The sequence below is a fragment of the Tenrec ecaudatus genome, chromosome 4, assembly GCF_050624435.1.
Source record: "Tenrec ecaudatus isolate mTenEca1 chromosome 4, mTenEca1.hap1, whole genome shotgun sequence".
Lineage (NCBI taxonomy): Eukaryota > Metazoa > Chordata > Mammalia > Afrosoricida > Tenrecidae > Tenrec > Tenrec ecaudatus.
Genome location: NC_134533.1, coordinates 41858943 through 41872576, shown reverse-complemented (window position 1 = coordinate 41872576; position 13634 = coordinate 41858943).

The window sequence follows — 13634 nt, the reverse complement described above, 5'->3', positions numbered from 1 at the left end:
CTTTAACTTTTCAGTCTCAAATATAAAATAGATTATATAACTACCACACCCTCTGTATACACCATTTTTAGGACAATCCGGGTACCAGTCCAGGTAAGAGAATGAAATGGCCTGGGCATGTTGGCGGGTCAGTCAGATGACACAGTGATCTACATTTGACAGCTTCACATGTCTGATTGGCTACTCTGACTCAAGGATTTATATGCCTCTTGGGCTAGGGCCATCACCCTGGCAAGGGATGTTTAGGTGGAAGAAAAAGTGATTTCTTCTTGCACTTGGAATAGCCTTTTGCAAGGAAGGAATCCTACTGAGAGACCCAATCAAGCCAATCTGCACTCAGCAGTTCCAACTCATAGCAACCATATTGTACAGAACACAACTGTCCATTGGGTTCCTGAGGCTATAAATCTTTATGGAAGCAGATTTGCACAAATTGTTCCCTCAAAGGGGTTGGTGGGTTTAAATTGCTGATCTTTTGGTTATTCAAACACTGTTATTTTACATTTTATTATTTAAACACAGGGCCTTGGGGTTCCTTTAGGAATGGAAGGCTAGGCTGGTGAGCGTCTACTGCTTAGAACCAAACTTCTGTCTGCATTAGGGACACCACACCAAAGACATAATATCAAATGCATCTGACAGAGAAAAAAATTGAATTTGAATCAACATATAAAACTTTTGCATATTTTGAAAACAATGCACAGAAGTGCACTGTTTAGAAAAGCCTGTGGTTCAGGCTAATTCAATGCAAAACTATGCTTGATTTATAGAAATGTAGGTATAAATACATATATACAAAGCACTGGTTATGCCCATATTGAACTAGATTTTCTCCATGGATGAGTGTGATGTGTATTAGAGAGGAGTGCGTGTGTACAATAATGTTATCAGAGTGTTGCTCTCTCAGGAGAGATTAGATTTTGCATTGATAATCTTTTATTGTCTGGGAAACTATCCCAAATCCTGCATTTCTTGGTTGCTGTTGAGTCAGGTTGATCTCATCAAGACTCTAGGTACAATAGAACAGACCATGGCTGGGCCCTGCACTTCCCCATGATTGTTGCTATGGGGGAGCCCATTGTCCCTAACACCCTGCTGATTCCTTTCACTGAGGGTCTTCCTCTTTAACCCTAATCCTCAAACTCATGAAGGATGATAGCTTCCTCTGAGTCCTTCCAGATAACATGCCCAAGTCATACAATACAAAGACTTACCGTCCTTCTTTCTAACTCTGTAATGTTCCTGCTTCTGTCAGTCCATGGTACAGTGAATATTTTCCCCAACATCATAATTCAACTGCATCAGTTTTTCTTTGCTCTTCTTACTCATTGCTTAGCATTCATATGCACGTGAGGTGATTGAAAATATCACTGTTAGAGGGTCATGCACACCTTAGTCCTCAAAGTGACGCCTTGAGTTTTTAAATACATAATTTTTTCAGTTCATTTCCCAGTGTAGTATGCTATTCAATTTCTTAAATCAATTTCCATGGTGATTAATTAATCAAAAATAAATATTAATTTTTGATAAAATAATTATTTTCCTCATTTATCGTGGTGCTGCTTATTGGTCCATGTGTTCAGGGATTTGTTTTCTTTACAGTGGGCACTGTTATTAGGGAATCTTCCTCTAATTCCGATGCCACGTTCCTATCATTCAGGTTACTGCACAGCATGCAGCTTATATCTGCATGGTAAAGAATACAATTGTGACAATTTTCGGAACTCAAATGATAAAATGTTCCTTTGCTCTTTTCAAATAACTTCCTCCTCTCTAGGAACAGGTGGTGTATAAGCACAAGGAACTCACCTTCTTCCTAATGTTGGCTGGCATTGGATCTAATGCACACTCTAGAATCCCTTTGCAGAAACAGTGAAACACGGAAAATCTGTCTGGGATGCTCTGCTCTCACCCAAGACCCAGTAGGCATCAGCAGTAATATGCCTTGCTTCATGCCCTTTGAGAATCTGCCTTGAATTTCGGGCAATTGCCTGCTAATGTTCTGCTGCAGGCAGTTTTGAAGCATCTTCAGTACAAGTGTCTTTGTGAATCAACTCACCTTGTGCCAGTGCTTGGCATGGGCAACTCTTCTTTGCTTAAGCAGCATCACGTGGAGTGACTGAATTGGGAGACAGAGGGCTTACTTTCGCAATCATTCATTCATGTGGCTGGCAAGTTGGTGCTGTCATCTAAGAATTCCGCCGTGGCTGCGGGCCAGAAACTTTAGTGCCATTCTGCATGAGCCTCGCCGTGGACTCTTGGAGAAGCTAGTAGGAGCTGTGTTGCTTTTTATGACCTAACCTCGGAAGTCATTTAAAGTCAATTTACCACTTCGATTTATGAAAGGAAACAAAGCCTCTGCTTAATGATGGGAAGAGTATCCAAGCCACACAGTAGGAAAATCATGTGGGTTGGGCGATCCTGCGGAACTCATTTTTAGAAAGAATAATCCATAATAGGCGCAGGCTATTATTTTCATGCCGATCGCAAGATATGTTTACTAATCCATTCACTCATGCAACAACGATTTATTTAAAGCCCAGTAATGTTCTGCCATGGGGGATTCAGCAGGAAACTAAACAAGTAAATTCCTTCCCCTTGTGGATTGATATTCCAGTGGAAGAACTCCGAAAGGGAGGGAGGGATTGTAAATCTCTGGTATGTCAGATGATAATAGATACTAGGGAGAAAAATATAGTAATGTTTTGAGGAAAGGAAGTGCTGAGAGAAATAGGACTATTTTATCTAAAAGAACTGATATTTTATAAAGTATGGCCTGGTAAATAACTCAAATCAAGTGCCTTTTGAGGAGCCACTGTAAGAAGAGTGAGCAGTAAGCATCGAGGATAACTCAGCACCAGCAAGGAGGAGGATGGGAGCTTTCTAAGTAGAATCCATTACTGTGGAATCTGTTCTGACCCATACAGACCCTGCGGGAAAGATTACAATTACCTTCACTGTCCAGGGCTACAAATCTTTATGGAAGCAGGTGGCCTAGCTGGTGCATTTTAATCACCGGCCTTACAATTAGGAGCTTTGATCACAGTGATCCCAGAACTCCTGTGATTCTGAGTAGATACTTGAGTAAGGTCTGGTGTTCGTAAAAGAGTTAGGAAATGAGTGTGCATGGAGCGTGCAGAAAAGAGATGCACTAGACGAGATCATAGCTGGGACATTTTGAAATAGGAGGAAGATGATATAGCTCTTTCTGTAAAACAGTCTTTTAAATGTCCCAATAGAATCATGACACTAATGTAAACTGTTTACAAAGTTGACTGTATTGCTTTTTCTAAATCATAATTTTTATGTAAATGCTGCAATTCAAAGACTAAAACACTGCCATCGCGGGCATCAACTGTCAGCCGGACGAGTAGGCAGTTGGCCAATGGATGGAGAATGCTGTTAACCTTGGCTATGAAGTTGCAGGTTTCAGAAGGATGTGAGGCAGCCCTCTGACCTGCCTTCCTTCTCTCTGCCTGCTTCATCCCACATCTGTGCACATGAAACACAACAACGTATTCAATGATCTGAATGACAAAAGTAATCATGGGACTGGCATCTAGATGCTCCAGTTTAAAATCATGAAAAGGAGTCTGATGATTTCAGAGATTGGTTTCATTATTATTCTATTGATGATCATTTCTTTACTCACCAACTTCCCCCTGACACTGGATGAATCTTTGATCACTAACATCAGATGTAATAAAGAGAAACAGTCACAACTGAATCAGTGAAATAGCACATTTCAAGTAAGTCCCTCCCTCCCTCGCTGCTCTTGAGTTGATTCTGAAACATCACAGGAACCCTGTGAGAGATAGGGGGACAACTCCACAGAGTTTCCGAGTCTGTAAGTCTTCATAGGAGCATATGGACCCAGCTTTCTCCTACAGAGCCAATGGTACCTTCAAACCACTGATGTTCCTACGGAGGCCCAGTTGGCACAATGCACCTAATTGCCACAACAACTCTGCTGCCACAGCCCCGTTCAGGCACTCTGTACATCTATTTCAAGAGTAGTTCTTTTAAAATACGCTTGTACCTAGGGCATTGGTCCACCTCAGAAGCTGCGGATTTGGGCCCAGGGACAGATAGATCGATATTAAATTCTACAGCTCCTGCCATCAAGCTATGGTTCATTTTCTTGTACAGAAGAACTCAGATATGATTTTATTATTAACAAAATTAGTGTAGTCTGAAATGTGATATTATTAAAGCTCTTATTTCCAAGCAATTTCTCTGAAGGATCATTCTTGGGGAATGGTATGTTTATAAATATTTTTGAGAAATGTTTGCAACCTCTCTTAGGCTGTCCCTTACCCAAACCTCTCTTTCCTAATTCCCCTCCTCTGAGACATAAAAAAAAACAACATTTCTTGTTTGGAGAACACCTGGTGAACAAGCCTAGCTCCTTGCAAAACCCTCTCAGACTACAATGTCGTTCTTTGGTTTGATGATATGCATTTCTTGATAAATTCTATTCTTCTCATATGTTCATCTTTCACTATTCTTCCTTCTTTTTCATCAACAAAGTATATAGTTCAAATTTTTACCTCTAACAAATGAGATTATAACATTGATTACTTTGGATAAGCATAAATTAATATTAATTTGGGTGGCTTGTGAACAAGTTTTTTCCTGGATGGAATAACTAATTAAGTACTTAACTAATTAACTAATTAAGTACCTACTGGCCAGGTTTGTGTTTCCAACATATGCCAGAGGGGATTCTGAAGAAATGTCTGATGATATGCTCCTGAAAGATCAATGATATAAGAATGCTGAGAGACAGCATTCTATTCTGTAACGTGTGGGGTTGGCATGCGTTCGAATAAACTCAACAATACATTTTTCTTTTTGTGGTTGGCTTGTTGTGTAGGATTTTGTTGTGGGTTTGGGTCAGCTAAGGCTAAAAGAGTTCGACAATACAAGTGTTTCATCCATTGAATTTGGTGTCATCATCTTTGGCTCCCTACTTTTAGTTTTCTTCTCCCCAACAATCCTGAGAAGGTGGAGTGGAGGAAGGCTTCTGAATAACCTGCAGCATGCAGATGACACAACCTTGCTTGCTGAAAGTGAGGAGTTGACTCACTTGCTGATGAAGATCAAGGATTATACCCTTCAGTCTAGATTACAGCTCAAAATAAAGTAGGCCCAAATCCTCACAACTTGAGTCTTATGATAAATGGAGAAAAGTTTGAAGTTGTCAAAGATGGTGTCTTGCTTGGCTCCAGAATCAATGTTCATGGAAGCAACAGTCAAGAGATCAAAGGATGAGTTGCATTAGGAGAATCTGCTGTCCAAGAGCTCTTTCAAGTATTGAAAAGCAAGGGTGTTACTTTGAGAACTAACGTTTGCTTAACCCAAGCAACGATATTTTGAATTGATGCATACATGTGTGAAAAGTGGACATTTAATAAGGAAGCCTGAAGAAGGGTGTGTGAATTTGAATTGTGGCTGGAGAAGGCTATGGAAAGTACCATGGACTGCTAAAAGGACAAGCCAGTCTAGCTTGGAAAAAGTATGGCCAGAATCCTCCTTAGAGGTCAGGCTGGCCAGACTTCATCTTTCATATTTTAGACAAGTTGTCAGGAGAGACCAATTTCTGGAGCAGAACATGATGCTTGGTGCTTAGAGGGACTGAGAAAAGAGGAAGGCTTTCGGAGAGATCTATTCACATAGTGGCTGCAAAATGGGCTCGGGCCTCGGAACAATTGTTGGGATGGTGCTGGACCAGGAGCCTTTTGTTCTGTGTACACAGGGTTGCTATGGGTCAGAATGGACTTGATAGCACCTAACAACACTAACAAGGCCTGAACATTTCTTGAAGAACCACATAGGCCACATTATATTAGGATACATATTGCCATTCTTGCTTCTATGTAATTATCTATTGTCTCCCGTCAGATCTTAAACTGTGCAGAACCAGTCCTCATGTGTGTCAAGATCCTAAAATTAAACATCTTGAAGTCATAATCTATACAAGTAGTTGAAAAAAATTCTCAGAGAATACCTTTATTTCTCAGTGAAGTTAGTGTTGCTTACTAAGAGGAAAGTAGTGGATCACACAGTGAGCTGGTACAGCAGTTTGAACCAGTTGCTCTCCAAGAGAAAGGTGAAGAACCGTCTACTTCTTAAAGGTTCAATGTCTCAGAAACACAAAATGACTATTCTATTACAATTAATAGGATTTCTATGAGTCTGAATCAGATTAATGTTTGTGGGTTTGGGGAGCATAGAAAACTGATAAAAATTAATTATTTTCTTTAAGACTTTGGAAAGTCAGAGACTCATCCATTTGACTCCGACTCTCTGAAATGACTCTCAGTACGATATTGGTTCACACCCACTACTAAATCATAAACTTAACCCCACCTTAACCCTGTCCCCATTATCATATCAGAAAAATCCCTCCAAAATGGGATTATGGCCACGGGCATGTAGTCCATATTTATAATGTATCACATTAGGAATTATGACTATTAGGGCCACATTAATTACCATATTCATTGATTGTATCTCAGTATAATTTTGCTTATTTTTTATCTTCTCCAACTAGAACATAAGGTTCGAGAGAATAGGTAATTTTGTCTATTTTCATTTCTAATGTAATTTCAGTGTCTAAAAAGTGCCTGATATACAGTAGTTGTTCAATATTTAATTATTGAATAAATAAGTGTAGGAATATGTCCTAAGCTCCAGCAACATAGACTTTCATTATTTGTTGACATATTGGGTACATTCCTAATTTGATATTTGCACACCTTTTCTCCTTGAAGATTTATACCTAGAACCTTGAAATCAAAATTTCTGTTATTACTTATACCAGCGGAAGTCTGTAAACATCTAGTTACTACAGGCAATGGTGAATTGTCTTAAATAATGTTTTCTAATGACTGTTTAATAGATTCTTGCTAATTAAGAGTATCTATATTAGGACTGTGTCAATCGACAACATCATCATCCCTGGAGCAAACATGGAAATGATCAAGGATGTCATTTGACTTGTATTCACATTAGACGTCATGGGAGAAGAATCAATAACTGGAACAACCAGAGGGCACTGAGAATGTCTGCGGCTTGAGACCTCTTTGGAGCGCTGACATGTAAAGCTGTCACGTCTAGCATTAAAGTGTGTTTGACCCAAGACGGGTCTATTGACTCATATACGAGATGGAAATGGACAATGATTAAGGACGAAGGTGGAAGCATTAATGAACTCAAATTGTGATGTCAGTGAAGAATATGAAAAGTCTCATGAACAGCCAGAAGATCAAGCAAATCATTCTTGAAAGTACAGTCAATGTGTTTCTGAGACATCAATCTCAAAAATGATGACACGCCCTCTCCTTAACATTGGCCCTGATGCCAGGAGGCACAGGTTCTGCAAAAGGATCTCATGCTCAGTGAAGTGGAGGGTCAGTGAAGAAGAGGAAGACCGTCAATAATACGGGTTGATACAGTGGTTGCAACGATCAATTCAGACAGAACAGTTGTAGAGATGGCGCGGAACCGGGCAGCGTTAGGTTGTGTTGTACGTACGGTCCCTGAATGGAAGCTTTCTGGAGGCACCTAGCCGTAGGAAAACAACATTAAAATTCTTGAAATGGCCTCATGATTACATCTTTTCAAGTTATCTCTCTTAAGGTTCTTTGTACAAGGTTTTAAGTGATAGGAACGGTACCTTATTTATCTCTGAAAACACAGCATGGTGCATAGAATGTCAGTATGTATTTGCCAAATGCCTGAATCAATTATTCATCAGTGTAGATCTATAGATCGATCTATGACTTTCCAGGAATGCTGACTGAAAACAAGCGGCTAGAGCAGCAGAAGCATAAGGATTCACTTAGATAAAGTTTCTGTCCAAGACTAGAACTGTTTATTTTGCTGAATTTATTTATACGAAGTGATGGAAAATGAAGAGTAAAGTGAAAACCAATGAGTGGAATTTGAAAAGGCAAGGCCAGGTCAGATTTAGGTCTTCTTTTGCCTTGCCAACAAAGATAATCTGATTGGATCCTGACAGCAGATGTGACCATGAAAAAATGCTTATGTGATGTTTAATGAGATCTGGGTCAGAGGTGAAAACAGTACTCCAAGCGCAGCACAGAAATGTATCTTTTTGACTTGGAAATTGTGACAATAATTCTCTAAATCTTATTGAGGGACTCTATCTTAGTTAGCTAGTGAGAGAAATACTAACAGTGAGTGGCTTTAATAAACAATATTTTATTTGCTCCGTTGCAGCAGCTAGAATTTTGAATACAGGACATCAATTGTAGGGGCAGGTATTACCATGTCTCCTGAAAATCCTAGTCTTCGCTTCCCCAGAGTCCTTTGGTGTGTGTCCTGACACCCCGCGCTTGTGTTGTTCTTCCTTGGTTCCACTTGTGTCCTTTTTCTGTGCCTAATCTGTTCTCAAAGGGGATTGGCTTGAGACTCATGCTGTACGTATTTTATCTCATTAACCTAACATATAAAATGTTACTCCCAAACAGCGTGGCATCCAGACGAATATCAATAGAATAGCGTAAAACGCATTGATGTCAAGCCAATTCTGTCTCATACTATCTGCACAGCGCAGAGTAAAGCTGCCGCGTCCGTTTCCAGAAGTGTAACCTTTATAGAAACAGAACGCGATGTCTGTCTCCTGTGGAGAATCTGGCAGATTCGAACGCCTGACTTAACAGCTAGTAGCCTGGGGCTTGACCACTGCGCCCTCTGGCTCCCTTTACAGATATGGACGTAGAAGTTATGTCTACTCTGAGGAGTCACCATTTAATCCATAACACTGCTTCTGTTAAAAACCCCACCTAAGCAGATAAAACTCAGAGATCATTTATCTTGCAATAGCCCTTCTTGGACGTTGTGAGGTAATAATTATATTCTAAGTTTATATGACTATACATGTTTGTCCAAACTCACTGATTGATATAGTCAGATAGGAGAGTGCTGTTGGTGGGTGAAGTAGAGCACATTCCAATTCACAGAGGTCCTAGAAACAAGACAGCAAAACATTGCCTAATGCTAACACTAGTTAGTGTGTTGGAGTCCATTGTTGCATCGACTCTGTCAATCCATCTCCTTGGCAACCTTCTTCTTGTTCATTGACCCTATGCTTTTCCAAACATGATGTCTTTTGCCAAGGACTGGTCCTTCCTGATAAAGTTTCCAAAGTACCATATATACTCGAGTATAAGCTGACTCAAATACCAACCGAGGCACCTAATTTTACCACAAAAATTGCATTGAAAATGTGCTGACAAACTCGGATTATACATGAGTATATAGAGTATATAAGATCAAGTTTCTGAAGTCTTACCATCCTCAATACAAAAAAAGTAGTCTGGCCATACTTTTTCAAGAAAGATTTCCATGTCCTTCTGTCAGTCCATGGTATAAAAAAATTCTTTACAAACACAGTAAGTCAAGTGTATCAATTCTTCCTCCATCTCTCATTCATTATCTTCTATCACATGCATATGAAGAAAATAAAAATACCCTGGCTTGAATAGAGTGTGCCTCAGTTCTTTAAAGGGCCTTTCACAGTAGCTTTGTCCCGTGCTGTGTGTCCTTTGACTTATTAACTGGTGCCTCCATAGACTTTGGTTTGGGATTCAAGCATAATAAAATCTTTGACAACTTTAATGTTTGCTCCATTTATCTGGATGTAGTCTATGGATTCATTGGTAAGATTTTTGTTGTATGTTGAAGTATTTAACATTGTTTGCAATTTATACTTTTGTGAAGTCTTAAAATATTAAGGATAATGCATAGGGGAATACTATAGATCCCTTTACATTTTCCAGTGGTTATGATTTAACATAAAATGAATTGTTAAGCTTTCTAGCAGCCAAGGTAAAAAGATCAGTAAAACTTGCATCATCAATGTCTACTTTGAAGTAAAATAGATGTATTTAGTAGTCTCATATTTTCATCCATGAAACCAAGTTGTGGAAAGAATACATTCTATGAGCTTTAAAAGCTTTCACAGTAATTTTATAAAAACATTTTTGTATGCCACAGATGAACTCAATAAAAACAAAATGCAGATTATTAATACACAACCTGTCACTTTTCCCTTGTAATTAAAGAATTGGAGTGAGTTTACACTCTATTTTTTTAAAAGAAAGAAAGCAAAACCAGTGTCTTTGAGTTGATTCTTATTTATAGCAGAACCTATAGGGGAGAGCAGCCCTGCCCCATGGTTTCTAAATCAGTAAATCCCTCAGCGAGATGACTGTTACATAGGCATTTTACATGAAGCAGCTGGGGAACTTGAAGGGCCTGCCTTTCTGCTACCAAGCCCTTACCCACTGAGCCATCGCGGTTCATTTGAATTATGCCACAACTTTCAGGAGCAAATTTCGTCTCAAAATACCCAAAGAGATTAACACGAAAGAATTCATCAGACTGTGTTCTGAGTGGGTGTGATACAAGCTTATTTGGGGTGTGAGGTCATCTCCAAATGGTGTTTCCCACCACCGGAAGTTTCACTTACATCTGCAGTCTATCAATAAATCATTCTTCCTTTATTTACGTATGTACTCTAATGCTTAATTTACATCGTACATTGATTAGTAATCCCATCGAGCTTTGCTCTGAATTTAAAGTTTTTCTTCTCTGATCATGATGAGACGTCTGCTCTTTTTGGAATGTCAGGTTACAGCTGGGGTTGGCAAACTCTGGAGATGGAAGAACCAATCTTGTCACTTCCAGCAATTAAAAAAAATATTCTAGAGCCTCACATATATTTCACAAACTAATGAAACACCAGGATCTGAAAAACAGCCTTTAAAACTTTTCAGTTCTACTTCCTAGACTTATGAGCTCACCAAAGAGCTGCCGATGGCTCTGGAGGTGCGACTTTGCTGCCCATCCGTTAGCTTGGTGTCGGACAATTGTGATTGTCTAATTGCTTCCACTGTCCTACAATAATCCTAACTTTATTCCAGGTGTGCTTCCACTTGCTTGATGGCATTAACATTCCCTCTTTTGGCTAATAATCATGGATTGAGAAAAGGATTGGCCTCAGTTGCCGTTTTTTAAGGCAGCTTTGGGGAAACTTAGCCTTAATTCTTAAGAAATGCAGAAAGAGTTCCTTTATGGCTCTACACTTGGGCATGGGTGCACATTTGTAAGCATTTCTACCCCTTCTGAGGATGAGCAGAGCCCAGGGCATCACAGGAATTCGAGCCGGAAACACACGATTAAGTTGATGGTAACACAGATCCACTACAAGATTTTGCATTTAATCTAAATCCATATTCTAAATTTTTGAGCCAGTTTAATTTCAGTTTCTGTCCATTCTGGCTAAAACTGTTGGGACTGAACACAAAGAACGGTGACCTCAGGACACTGTCTTTCTCGGCTGCACTCTGGATGTGTGTCCTTCTCTCACGGGTGTTTGACTTCTTTGTTTATTTTTGCTACTGACCAGATTTCTTGGCCAGTGTGGTAAAAAGGATGCCTAAACAGAGTTTTTCAATACAAACGTTTCCCTTAACTATCTATATATATTTGCTAATTTAACAACTGCTATTCAGATATAGATGTGTGTTTGACTTACCCTAAATTTTCATTTCTCAACATGTTCATCTGGAAGATTAGCTTGCACAGTCCCTGCATGTAAGGCGGTGTTTTTTCCTGAATGTAAGGGGGTGTTTTTGCTAATGTAATGAGTTTATTGGTTACAAGACACTCAAGTGAGTCTCAGCTCAGTCATATCCTAGGTTTGTGCCCTGTGCAAGCTGCTTTCTTTTTAGAAATAGCTCCCTTATTAATGATTATAGTACTTATCTTGCACAGTTATTCATAGTTTTTAGGTTTTTTCATAATTTTTAGTGAGATAACATTGCATTTTGCATCTCAGACCTGTACATGCTGTCGTCTAAATTTTTGTTCTTGAGAGAAGACCATGTGGATTTCAAATTCTACTTACCTCTCTAATCAAGAATTGTCAAATCTCTAATCCCTACATACTTCTAAATTTAAATGTTCAATACTTTATCCCCCTAGTGAATTTTGTTTTGTGCTTCCTTACATTAAAACAATAGAGTCTTATTTTAACACCATTCTGCTCAGCAGTTTCTTTGAAGTTTATTTCTCTGAGGAAACAACAATAACTCTAAAAGCCAAAACCCTCAAACTCATTTTATTGAGTCATCTGATTCAGAGCCACCTTAGAGGAGAGAGTAGAGCTGCCCTTTGGGTTTCGGAGAATGTAATTGTTTATAGGAGTAGAAAACCTCATCTTTCTCCCACTGAGTGGCTGGTGATTTCACACGGCTGACTCTGCCTTTGGCAGCTCACCTCATAAGGCACTACACCGTCAGGATTCCTAGCAACTCTAAAGGAGTTCTAAAACCTAAGAGAGAAGCTTTTGAGTGGTCTAATTCAACAGACGTGACCAGTAGAGCAAACTGCAATCCTATCACTAGCCTTTACTATAGCGACCAAAGCAAAGGTGAAAACAAGACCTTAGTACCGTCCAATCAGTTCCTACTGGCAAGGACCCTCTAGGGTACGGAAGAATGCCCTGTAGGTTGTTCTGAGATAGAATCTCTTTACAGGAGTAGAAAGCCTTGCCTTTCTCCAGTAGAGCTGCTGGTGATTTGAACTGTTAACCTTGTGCTTAGCAGTCCAACACAGAAACCACGCTGCCACCAGGGGTCCTTTTAATACAGCAACAATGTCTATTGCTTACCTTCATCTGCAGGCTATAAAGATATTAGGAAAACCTGTCTTATGTCTAAGTCACAGAACCCATCAGATTAACCTGTCCTCCAGAAACATCTTGAATATTTATGTGCATGTTCTAAGGTTTCCATGACTTTGCAGTTTGCTCTCAACATTTTCAGTATTAATTTGACCTCGCTAAAAATATATGAACAACTTTTACACAGAGACCAAATCCTGGCCACACCGTCCTTGTGTATAAAAGACAAACCTTTCCCTTGAAACTAATTTTTACATAAGATTGATTATAGACTGGCACCTTTTTATTTTTTTCTGGGCAGCAAGAAAACTATGCTCTTTTTCAGTAGGAAGAAAATAGATTTCTTTAAAAAATCCAAACCTTTGATGATATTAATAAGATTTAATATACAAAAACAGAGACAATACAACTGATATTTAAATATCTATTGTGCTCTGTGCTTTATGTGTATTTTCTCAGTTAATCCTCAGAGTATTTTATCCAATGGGTATCATTTCATGTGCCTGGCTCACAGAAGATGAAATTAAAACTTAATGAGATTAAGAATTTTGACCAAAGTGACAGGCCTAGAATATGAAGACAGAATTTTACGGTGGTATGTTTAAAATTGTGTTTAAACCCAGCCCTAATATTGCCTTTTAAGTTAAGGTTGTATAAAAAAATAGATTAGTTAATACTTCTTTAAAAACCGATTAAATGGTTCAGTCTGAAAGGCACAATAAAAAATGTTATTAAGGAAATTATAAATGTATTAACTCTTCATTTTTTGTGTAATTATACAGAGTTGCTATTTTGAATAATATTTAATAGTATTTCTGCAGAGCATCAGGTATGCATTTCCATCATATTTTATAATAAAACTTTGGAACTCAAATTGACATCTGTCAAATTTCAACTGATGTACTTTGCTGATTAT